General features: G+C 37.5%; 1 protein-coding gene and 1 long non-coding RNA gene across 9 annotated transcripts in view; both read right to left on the bottom strand.

The window, feature by feature from the left end:
• The window catches only part of GAB1 (GRB2 associated binding protein 1), a 136,398-nt gene that overhangs the window by 19,240 nt on the left and 104,238 nt on the right, over nt 1–12,920 (bottom strand). The gene's annotated exons all lie outside the window — the stretch shown is intronic.
• LOC129143850 (uncharacterized) lies at nt 2,303–12,919 on the bottom strand. Its single transcript, XR_008547791.1, has 2 exons — nt 11,748–12,919; nt 2,303–11,681 (listed from the first exon to the last, which is right to left on the bottom strand). It is a non-coding gene; the product is annotated as an uncharacterized LOC129143850 (long non-coding RNA).

Here is a 12,920-nt window from a genome sequence, read left to right as displayed (position 1 = left end):
AATGTGGAAATGTTGCACTGAATTGTACTATGTTACTTAGGCATTTTGTTAGCTGGATTTCTCTATGCTTCCAAACTCAATTTGACATTTATGTTCCAGACAGAAATGAAAATCATGCCCAAAGAATAGCCCTATATTACTTAAGAGGAGAGAAACGAGAAAAAAAGTCCAAGGTGTAAGGAGGCCTGTCTTAGCCTTTTCTCCTCCTTTACTGCCTGTATATAATAGGCCAATGTTTTACTGATTGCTGAAGAAAAGTGTGAAAATAGATAATAAGACATAAGAATACTAAAGCAAAGGCAAAAATAAACCAACTTTGGTGACTCTTACATTCTGAGAATAAATAGAGAACTCATGTGAGCCTGAATGTTTAAGTCCAAGGCAGTTAGTTACAACTTGGCTTTTGCTAGACTTGGTTTGAACAAAGAGTGCAGCATAATTTAGTGAAGAGCACTGACTACTGGGGAAATTTCTATCTGTGCTTTAATCCTTAGGAGGGTTGTTAATATCAATCTCTTGATTATGTGATCTGCTCCCTAATTTGGAGTACGATTAGAGATGATCTAATTTTACATTTTAAAATAAGAAAATTTATGCGAAGAAAAGTCAATGGATTTGCCCAATGTCATTTAATGGGAGGGAGTGGTTGTTAATAGTATTACCAGAAATGAATTCTGGCTTTTTGGATTCTTGGTCTAATATTTTTCTAATATACTGCTGTATACTGTAGCCTCATCACTGTAACTTATTTTAATGGTTTTTAAAAGAAAAAAATGAAAACACGCTAACTAGAAAATATATGCCATCTAGAAGAGCGTGCAGCATATGATTCATACCCTCCCTTTGCTTTGCTCTCTTGCGGAGGAGGACACTTCTAAACTCTTAAAAGCTAAAGCCCTTCAAAAAAAATGAGACAATTTTAATTATAAGGAATTGTCCCCAAGTATGCCAAAGAAAACAGCATTGCAGGCCACGCACAGTGGCTACGCCTGTAATCCCAACACTGTGGGAGGCTGAGGCAGGAGGATCACTTGAGCCCAGGAGTTTGAGACCATCCTGGGCAACATAGTGAGAAACCGTCTCTAAAAGAAAAAGAAAGAAAATAGCCTTGCAAACTGCATAAAAACTTTCTGTGCAAACACTGATGTCAAGGCAAAACGTAAAGCTAGTCTTAATGTAGCACCACGATTTCACGCAACCCTAAGAAACAGAGCAGCAAAGAGCGGGGTGCTCTTTTAAAATGAAGGCCCTGACATGCTTCAGACATTCACACCAGAAAATAAAAAATTGTTTGTCTGATTTTTTTTTTTTTAATGAGCACTTCATTTACCTGTTTTGTTTCTCTGAAAGTGATGAACTCGCACTGTATGGCTGTATGAGTTCCGCTTATACTCCAAGTGCCTCAAAACTTCCAAAAATCACTGTTAAGTTCCCCAAGTTGAGGGAGCCAGACAGGGGGACTTTTGCTATGCCTTCCCTGTTTGATCCTGTCTCAACAAAGGCTTCAAGAACCCTGGATTTGGAAAACTGGGCAAAGCACTCTCTGAGAAAGAAAGTGATTTTTATAACATTTTACATTAAAGAATACAATTATTTTCTCTATTGTATTCTTAAATCAGAATGAGCTTTCTAGAGCCATTCTGATTATGCACTCCATACTTATTTCCTTTAAATGGTAACAAATCTAACCCAAAGCTTGACTTAAGATTTAAATTTATAAATCTTAAAGTTTATGTGCCTGCATAAAATTCTTTAATGGTACACTCAGAATAAAGTCCAAACTCATTATCATAAATTATAACTCCTTCAGGATCAGGAACCTGCAAGGCATCTGGCATTCATCCCTCCTTTGGTACTTTCCTCCCTCCTTTTTGCCCGCCCACCTACCTCCCCACGACTCTGGGCCTGTCTCATCTCCCCTCTTTTTAAAGGACCTGGGCATGTTGTTTATTCTAACGAGAAGATCCTTTGCCAGGCTGCCCTCCCCTACCATCATTTAATTGCCACTCACACTCTCAGACTTTCCTCAGGGGAGCTTCCCTAATAGTGCCAAGAGTTTACTTCAACCACAGCCCCTTCCACGGTAATTATGATAATGTGTTTACTTCTCCACATCCCCTCCTAGATGGTGAGCTTCTTCAGGGGTCCTAGACGGTGAGCTTCTTCAGGGGAGCAACCTTTTCCTTGTTTGGAGAATTTATATCCTGTAACTGATAGGGGCTTAAATCTGTGTTGTATGAATGTTAATGAACTGCCTTTCTCTTAAAGCTAGTGGTGTTTAACCTGATCAATCTCACACATATTTTGTTTTGTTTTTTTTTTGAGATGCAGTCTTGCTCTGTTGCCCAGGCTGGAGTGCAGTAGCATGATCTCAGCTCACTGCAACCTCCAACTCCTAGGTTCAAGCAATTCTCGTGTCTTAGCCTCCCAAGTAGCTGGGATTACAGGCATGCGCCACCACGCCTGGCTAATTTTTTTGTATTTTTACTAGAGACAGGTTTCCCCATGTTGGTCAGGCTGGTCTCAAACTCCTGACCTCAGGTGATCTGCCCACCTCGGTCTCCCCAGATGCTGGGATTACAGGCTGAGCCACTGTGCCCAGCCATTTTTGCTTGTCATTTAAATGGAAAAAGGGAAGAACTAAATTCTAAGGGTATTTCAAGTCGGTCATCTCAAATACAGTCAAGGCAGTCATGCGAGGTCACATTTCAATTAAATAGATGTGATCTATTAATGCATTATTCTAATAGGTAACTACTTACATAAATTCCACACAAAGTGGACATTTTATTTTCTGTATTATTACAGGCTTTACAAAGCCTAAATTTTTTTTAAGCCTAAATTTTTTACTCTTCCCAAAGTTCTGCAGATTATGCTACTACTTCCAGTAGGCATCCCCAAAATCAAGAAAGAGTAAAAGTAATTCACATTATCATTTGTTAATTCCAGAAAGTAATGAAGGCAGAAAACTGAAAAATTTTTATACGTTTTAATGGTCTCATGGTATAAAGAGAAATGTAATAATGATAATTATACTTTGAAGTCAAGAGAATATTGAGAGGAAAAAACCCCACATTAAGGCTCTGCTGTAAAAATGCACTCCATACTTATTTCCTTTAAACGGTAACAAATCTAACGCAAAGCTTGACTTAAGATTTAAACTTTAATACCTGTTTATCAAAATCTAGTTTCATGTACTGGTATTACTCATACATTCTCCAAACACTTATTAGTGTATACATGTAGTTTTTAAAAAGCATGTTAATGATTAAGTAGGCTTTACTCCTAAGGTGCAAAGTGGTTCATGCCAAAATGTAAAGACCACCGAGACTAGGAAGAAGCTGCATCAACTAATGAGCAAATAACCAGCTAACATCATAATGGCAGGATCATTTTCACACATAACAATATTAACTTTAAATGTAAATGGACTAAATGCTCCAATTAAAAGACACAGACTGGCAAACTGGATAAAGAGTCAAGACCCATCAGTGTGCTGTATTCAGGAAACCCATCTCACATGCAGAGACACACACAGGCTCAAAATAAAAGGATGGAGGAAGATCTACCAAGCAAATGGAAAACAAAAAAAGGCAGGGGTTGCAATCCTAGTCTCTGATAAAACAGACTTTAAACCAACAAAGATCAAAAGAGACAAAGAAGGCCATTACATAATGGTAAAGCCATCAATTCAACAAGAAGAGCTAACTATCCTAAATATATATGCACCCAATACAGGAGCACCCAGATTCATAAAGCAAGTCCTGAGTGACCTACAAAGAGACTTAGACTCCCACACAATAATAATGGGAGACTTTAACACCCCACTGTCAACATTAGACAGATCAAAGAGACAGAAAGTTAACAAGGATACCCAGGAATTGAACTCAGCTCTGCACCAAGCGGACCTAATAGACATCTACAGAACTCTCCACCCCAAATCAACAGAATATACATTTTTTTCAGCACCACACCACACCTATTCCAAAATCGACCACATAGCTGGAAGTAAAGCTCTCCTAAGCAAATGTAAAAGAACAGAAATTATAACAAACTGTCTCTCAGACCACAGTGCAATCAAACTAGAACTCAGGATTAAGAAACTCACTCAAAACCACTCAACTACATGGAAACTGAACAACCTGCTCCTGAATGACTACTGGGTACATAACGAAATGAAGGCAGAAATAAAGATGTTCTTTGAAACGAATGAGAACAAAGACACAACATACCAGAATCTCTGGGACACATTCAAAGCAGTGTGTAGAGGGAAATTTATGGCACTAAATGCCCACAAGAGAAAGCAGGAAAGATCCAAAATTGACACCCTAACATCACAATTAAAAGAACTAGAAAAGCAAGAGCAAACACATTCAAAAGCCAGCAGAAGGCAAGAAATAACTAAAATCAGAGCAGAACTGAAGGAAATAGAGACACAAAAAACCCTTCAAAAATTAATGAATCCAGGAGCTGGTTTTTTGAAAGGATCAACAAAATTGATAGACTGCTAGCAAGACTAATAAAGAAAAAAAGAGAGAAGAATCAAATAGATGCAATAAAAAATGATAAAGGGGATATCACCACCGATCCCACAGAAATACAAACTACCATCAGAGAATACTACGAACACCTCTACGCAAACAAACTAGAAAATCTAGAAGAAATGGATACATTCCTCGACACATACACTCTCCCAAGACTAAACCAGGAAGAAGTTGAATCTCTGAATAGACCAATAACAGAATCTGAAATTGTGGCAATAATCAATAGCTTACCAACCAAAAAGAGTCCAGGACCAGATGGATTCACAGCTGAATTCTACCAGAGGTACAAGGAGGAACTGGTACCATTCCTTCTGAAACTATTCCAATCAATAGAAAAAGAGGGAATCCTCCCTAACTCATTTTATGAGGCCAGCATCATCCTGATACCAAAGCCTGGCAGAGACACAACCAAAAAAAGAGAATTTTAGATCAATATCCTTGATGAACATTGATGCAAAAATCCTCAATAAAATACTGGCAAACCGAATTCAGCAGCACATCAAAAAGCTTATCCACCATGATCAAGTGGGCTTCATCCCTGGGATGCAAGGCTGGTTCAATATATGCAAATCAATAAATGTAATCCAGCATATAAACAGAACCAAAGACAAAAACCACATGATTATCTCAATAGATGCAGAAAAGGCCTTTGACAAAATTCAATAATGCTTCATGCTAAAAACTCTCAATAAATTAGGTATTGATGGGATGTATCTCAAAATAGTAAGAGCTATCTATGACAAACCCACAGCCAATATCATACTGAATGGGCAAAAACTGGAAGCATTCCCTTTGAAAACTGGCACAAGACAGGGATGCCCTCTCTCACCACTCCTATTCAACATAGTGTTGGAAGTTCTGGCCAGGGCAATTAGGCAGGAGAAGGAAATAAAGGGTATTCAATTAGTAAAAGAGGAAGTCAAATTGTCCCTGTTTGCAGATGACATGATTGTATATCTAGAAAACCCCACTGTCTCAGCTCAAAATCTCCTTAAGCTGATAAGCAACTTCAGCAAAGTCTCAGGACACAAAATCAATCTACAAAAATCACAAGCATTCTTATACACCAATAACAGAGAGCCAAATCATGAGTGAACTCCCATTCACAATTGCTTCAAAGACAATAAAATACTTAGGAATCCAAGTTACAAGCGACGTGAAGGACCTCTTCAAGGAGAACTACAAACCACTGCTCAGTGAAATAAAAGAGGATACAAAGAAATGGAAGAACATTCCATGCTCATGGGTAGGAAGAATCAATATCGTGAAAACAGCCATACCGCCCAAGGTAATTTATAGATTCAATGCCATCCCCATCAAGCTACCAATGACTTTCTTCACAGAATTGGAAAAAACTACTTTAAAGTTCATATAGAACCAAAAAAGAGCCCGCATCGCCAAGTCAATCCTAAGCCAAAAGAACAAAGCTGGAGGCATCACACTACCTGACTTCTAACTATACTACAAGGCTACAGTAACCAAAACAGCATGGTACTGGTACCAAAACAGAGATATAGATCAATGGAACAGAACAGAGCCCTCAGAAATAACGCCGCATATCTACAACTATCTGATCTTTGACAAACCTGAGATAAACAAGCAATGGGGAAAGGATTCCCCATTTAATAAATGGTGCTGGGAAAACTGGCTAGCCACATGTAGAAAGCTGAAACTGGATCCCTTTCTTACACCTTATACAAAAATTAATTCAAGATGGATTAAAGACTTAAACGTTAGACCTAAAACCATAAAAACCCTAGAAGAAAACCTAGGCATTACCATTCAGGACATAGGCATGGGCAAAGACTTCATGTCTAAAACACCAAAAGCAATGGCAACAAAAGCCAAAATTGACAAATGGGATCTAATTAAACTAAAGAGCTTCTGCACAGCAAAAGAAACTACCATCAGAGTGAACAGGCAACCTACAAAATGGGAGAAAATTTTCACAACCTACTCATCTGGCAAAGGGCTAATATCCAGAATCTACAATTAACTCAAACAAATTTACAAGAAAGAAGCAAATAACCCCATCAAAAAGTGGGCAAAGGATATGAACAGTCACTTCTCAAAAGAAGACATTTATGCAGCCAAAAGACACATGAAAAAATGCTCATCATCACTGGCCATCAGAGAAATGCAAATCAAAACCACAATGAGATACCATCTCACACCAGTTAGAATGGCAATCATTAAAAAGTCAGGAAACAACAGGTGCTGGAGAGGATGTGGAGAAATAGGAACACTTTTCCACTGTTGGTGGGACTGTAAACTAGTTCAACCATTGTGGAAGTCAGTGTGGCGATTCCTCAGGGATCTAGAACTAGAAATACCTTTTGACCCAGCCATCCCATTACTGGGTATATACCCAAAGGACTATAAATCATGCTGCTATAAAGACACATGCACACGTATGTTTACTGCAGCACTATTCACAATAGCAAAGACTTGGAACCAACCCAAATGTCCAACAATGATAGACTGGATTAAGAAAATGTGGCACATATACACCATGGTATACTATGCAGCCATAAAAAATGATGAGTTCATGTCCTTTGTAGGGACATGGATGAAATTGGAAATCATCATTCTCAGTAAACTATTGCAAGGACAAAAAACCAAACACCGCATGTTCTCACTCATAGATGGGAATTGAACAATGAGAACACATGGACACAGGAAGGGGAACATCACACTCTGGGGACTGTTGTGGGGTGGGGGGAGGGTGGAAGGATAGCATTAGGAGATATGTTATCTCCTAACATTAGGTATTAGGATACCTAATGTTAAATGACGAGTTAATAGGTGCAGCACACCAGCATGGCACATGTATACATATGTAACTAACCTGCACATTGTGCACATGTACCCTAAAACTTAAAGTATAATTAAAAACAAACAAACAAACAAACAAAAAATCAATAAATGTGATTCACCATGTAAACAATTAAAAACAAAAAACATATGATCATCTCGATAGACCTGGAAAAAGCTTTCGATAAAATCCAATATCTCCTCCTGATAATAACCCTCAAGAAAGTAGGCATTATGACCAACTCTTCAAAAGCAATTGCAACAAACCAGAAATTGAGAAGTGGGACCTAATTAAACTAAACAGGTTTTGCACAGCAAAAGAAACTATCAACAGAGTAAACAGTCAACCTACAGAATGGGAGAAAATATGCACAAACTATGCATCTGACAAAGAGGTAATATCCAGAATCCACAAGAAACTCAAATCAACAAGCAAAAAACAAGTAACCCCATTAAAAAATGGTAAAAGACATGAACTGATACTTCTAGAAATGAGACATACAAGTGGCCAACAAATGTATGAAAAAATACTCCATCACTAATCATCAGAGAAATGCAAATCAAAACTACAATGAGATATCATCTCACACTAGTCAAAACAGCTATTACTAAACAGTCAAAAAACAACAGATGCTGGTGAGGCTGTGAAGAAAAGGGAATGCTTATATACTGCTGGTGGGAACGTAAAATTAGTTCAGCCACTGTGGAAAGCAGTTTGGAGACTTCTCAAAGAACTTAAAACAGAACTACCATTAAACCCAGCAATTCCATTACTGGGTATATATCCAAAAGAAAACAAATCTTTCTACCAAAAAGACACACGAACTCGCATGTTCACTGCAGCAGTGTTTACAATAGCAAAGACATGGAATCAACCTAGGTGCCCATCAACAGTGGACTGGATCAAGAAAATGTGGTACATATACTACACTGCCATAAAAAGAATGAAATCATTTCCTTTGCAGCAACACAGATGCAGGTGGAGGCCATTATCCTAAGGAAATAAACGCAGGAACAGAAAACCACATATCACATGTTCTCACTTACAAGTGAGAGCTAAACATGGACATAAAGATGGCAACAACAGACACTGGGTACTACCAGAGAGGGGAAGGAGGCAGGTGGAAAGGGTTGAAAAACTAACGATTGGGTGCTATGTTCAGTTCCTGAGTGACAGGATCATTCATACCCTAAATCTCAGCATCACACAATATACACAGGTAACAAACCTGCACATGCACCCCCCTGAAACTAAAATACAAATTGAAATACAAAAGAATAAAAATTTTAAAAAGTGCATGTTAATATTTAATCACATTCAGAAACTTTAAAAGATCTCTTGAAAAAATGTTTAGAGCAAATCCATCACTGTGCCAAAAGAGTCACCCAGGGAAACTCTCAGGATTAGTCTTCTGTATGCTCCCCACACAATATTAAGGATCTAAGCTTGAAGGTACTTTAACCAAAGTGGTATATAAAAGCACCATACAAAACCTTGCATTGGCTTAACAAAAAAAAGTCAGTATAGTAACTAATGTTCAGACTGTTGCAGAAAGGCGTGAATGGACAAGGCCAAACATAACAACATAAAGACAGCATGTGGGGCTCACACAGCTGCTGCATCATGCTAGACAGAGACTAGACAGAGATGGGGGCCTTAGATAAGTTTAGCGATTTAATATACTAGATTTATGTCATGACATAAAGAGAAGCTACAACAGATAAATTTCCCAAACTTTACAAAACTCCCTTTCCATCAGAAATATAAAATTTTCAATTGAAGAGGTCAAAATATAATTTGTCCTGTATTTCCAGTGACTCATCTGCTTTCCCAATATTTAATACAGTATGCTTAAAATACGTTTCTCTTAATACACACAAAACTTGGCTCAAAACAAACACTACAGTGACAGAAATAGTATGATGAAAATATTACTATCATGAATTGAGTGACAGGCAAAGGGTCTAAGATAATTATGTTTAAGTGTTCAGAACATCTATGTATTTCTGCAGTTTCAACTACTCATAAGTATTTGAAAAGCTCATCTATACGCAAACTACAGCAGCTGACATCTATAATTGGGGCTATAAACAAGACTAGAATGTTACTGGTTTCTTATAGATCCTTCCAAAGACAATCTCAAAAACCAGACATATAGGGCAATGAACTAGTTATATGGAGCTCTGAAACTAATCAAGCCATATTTTATAGAATTAGATTTGCTTATAATGAGTTTTATATAAGAGATACTGAATAATAGATTAAGTCATTTATCTGATGTCATGAAATTTGAAATTAAAATAGATTCATCTGATGCTATGAATACTGAGAAAAATTATAGGACCAAACGAGACATTATTTTTGTTTAAGTGTTTGTGGATAAACTTTGCTTTGAGATCTGAATTTGGATTTTAAAATGTGTTTTTCTTGAAGTTATAACTTTGTAAAGTGAGTTTATGAAGTCATAACTTTGTAAAGTGAGTTTACAAAGTTTGCCTTGTAATGTTAAATACATTCTCAAGCCTCCTCTCCTGTATCATAACTATTTAAAAAGTAGAATAGTACAGGCCGGGCGCGGTGGCTCATGCCTGTAATCCCAGCACTTTGGGAGGCCAAGGCAGGTAGATCACGAGGTCAGGAGGTCGAGACCATCCTGGCTAACACGGTGAAACCCCGTCTCTACTAAAAATACAAAAAATTAGCTGGGCGTGGTGGCGGGTGCTTGTAGTCCCAGCTACTCGGGAGGCTGAGGCAGGAGAATGGCGTGAACCCCGGAGGCGGAGCTTGCAATGAGCCGAGATCGCGCCACTGCACTCCAGCCTGGGCGACAGAGTGAGACTCTGTCTCAAAAAAAAAAAAAAAAAAAAAAGTAAAATAGTACTAAAGAAAAGCAAAATTTTTTTGAATACTATGACTTTAGGAACCTCTTTACTGTTTTGCTAAGTCTATTCTTGATTCTGGCAAAAACTTTATGGGTATTTCAACCTGGGTGCTCTTTTTAAGTTCATTTTGTATCTAAGCAAATATGCCAAATAAATAATGTGGCCAACGAACTCACAATTGTCTCCGAACAGTTCAGTTAAATTTTAAAAGAATGAACACAATCTCCAGAAATAAGAACCTACTTTATTCTGTTCTATTAAGTTCTTTTATGTTAAAGAACTAGTGCAATTAGTCTCTAGTGTAGTAGAATAATAGTACTTTCACTAAATACATAGGGATGTATAATTATAAAATATGTAGCATACATGATACATAGTATATATTCTGATATATACATAAAATATATATCATAATAATGTGGGATACATGAGTGATATCAGACCTAGAGGATACTAAAAGCTAATCATTAATTGATCTTAGGTCTTTTCTAACTTATAAACAGTGGTGTTTCCTGATTTCATATTATGCTTACCACATGGAATCACAACTGTGAAATATACTGGAGTTTTCAAACTGTGCTCTACAGAGCTCAAGGGGAGAAAAGAGCAGCAGAGGAGCAAGGGAGGTAGGACTTAAAAGCTTTGTACCCTCACCCAAATCTTACTCCCTCCACATTTATGCGAGACCTCAAAATATAAAACTGTTAGGTTTGGAGTTAAAAAGTAGAGATCTGCCACTAACATGCACTCGTTACTGGAAAATAAGGAAAGCACCAGTTTAACATTAAAAAAGATATTTCAGTATTTCAAAGAGTTCATGACACTTGTATCTCAATCCTTCAGTGATCTGTATGAACCAATTATAAAGCTATACATGTCCAAACATATTTTTGCATATTATATGCAAAGAAAATGACTAGTAGTTGTCTAAAATAGATTTAGAGACAAAGAAAAAGGAAACAAAAGGAAGCATTATCCGATAGAAGGCCTCTGATGCTCACATCCTTTCTGAGATCCACACCGCAATCACAGCCCTGCTGCCAGGGCAGACTGGGTCGTCGTGGGTGTGACACACATAGACCAATCACATCATCTCTAAGCAATCTAAAGTGAGTAAATAATAAGTAAGGCAATGAGAAGCTGATGCAGAAGCTGCAAGGGCACATAAAAAGCAGCTAGGAGGCAGAACTGAGGCCATAGAAGGGGAGCATTGGAGGCCAAAGCTCTTGGAAAGCAGAATCCATTTAAGTAGAGGATACAGAGTAAGAAAACAAAAAAGAATCAGAAAAGAAAACAGAAAAGAAGGGAAGAATGTGAAAGAGAACAAACCAGATGCAAAGATTTCCCATAAAACAGAAATGCACAGAGAGAGCAGGACACAGCAACAGTCCCCTAGAATTGCTGCAGTTCCTGATAACCTCCTTGTTGAAGGAGGTTAACCTCCTTGTTGAAGGAGGTTAACCTCCTTGTTGAAGGAGGTTAACCTCCTTGTTGAAGGAGGTTAACCTCCTGTTGAAACAAGGAGGTTATCCTTACTTACAAACAAAACCAAATCTTTTTTCTTAAGATAGTCTGAGCCTCAGTCTCTTTTCCTCACAAGTAGGACTTAATTAGAACTAATACTAATGATCTAAGCCCAGATTAAGGAGAAATTGATGCCAACATTATGTGGTCTTAAAAAGCTACATATAGCACATGAGACTTTTCAAATGTGCTGAAACACCCTCATGTAAGCCAGATATTGTATCATTCATCACATTTACATTTATGCTAATTTACTTGGTTGTCAAGATTAAGCCACACTAACAACATGGTGCAACAAATCAAATTGTCTGTGTTTTAACAACTTAAACCCCAATTTAAAAAACCTGGGTAGGCATTACCCAATTTGGCTGAACAGTTTCTTTTACAGACTTCTTAACAAACTATGTTACCTTAGAACTTAATGTTACTTATGAAGGCCAGCATGGAAAAAAAAATGACAGACTAGAAGCATTTATTACCCCAGCAAAGGCAAAGTAATTTTTAAGAAGTTGTTATATGAACAGAATGGAAAGATTATACAGTCTCACTGTTCTTAAATAATTATGTCAAATACATTAATAATCTTAAGTCTGATTTGATATTATATACTCTGGAGAAGAGATTACTAAATAGCAGCTGAAGGCCATTATCTAGCTTGCAGAAGTGTTTGGGTTGGCCTGCAATGTTTTCTTAATAATTAAATTAGTTGATAGAACTTTAAAAATTGAGAGATAATACATATAAAATCTGAAATCTCTGGCTTTTCCTGATATACCAGAAGATTTGCCTGCATGGGTGCATCATTTCACAAGTCAACAAAGGATTGTAGCCGTGTAGGTTAGTTACTCCCATTAGATGGGGCTACGGCAGTCCAGTTTCTTCTAATTCTCCCCAGTTGTCCGCTCACCCCGTGAGTATTTCAGCTTGTAACCTCTGCTCTAGAGATAGGAGACTTATAAATATCACCTCACATCAACATGTGATATAATAATTGTTAATTTATAAATGGCAGTACTGCTTTGCTTAAATAACTTGATGGCTATGGAACTATGAAATATTTCAGAATTTCTAGTCCAAATTCTGTTTTGGATTTAATGGCAGTTAAAAATAGATCTAACTTGGCACTCCCCAAGCCTTTTACTTTGCCATGCTCTC

The sequence above is a fragment of the Pan troglodytes genome, chromosome 3 (genome assembly GCF_028858775.2).
Source record: "Pan troglodytes isolate AG18354 chromosome 3, NHGRI_mPanTro3-v2.0_pri, whole genome shotgun sequence".
NCBI lineage: Eukaryota > Metazoa > Chordata > Mammalia > Primates > Hominidae > Pan > Pan troglodytes.
Note: the sequence above shows the minus strand (reverse complement) of the source record. Positions and strands in the feature narration are given on the sequence as shown.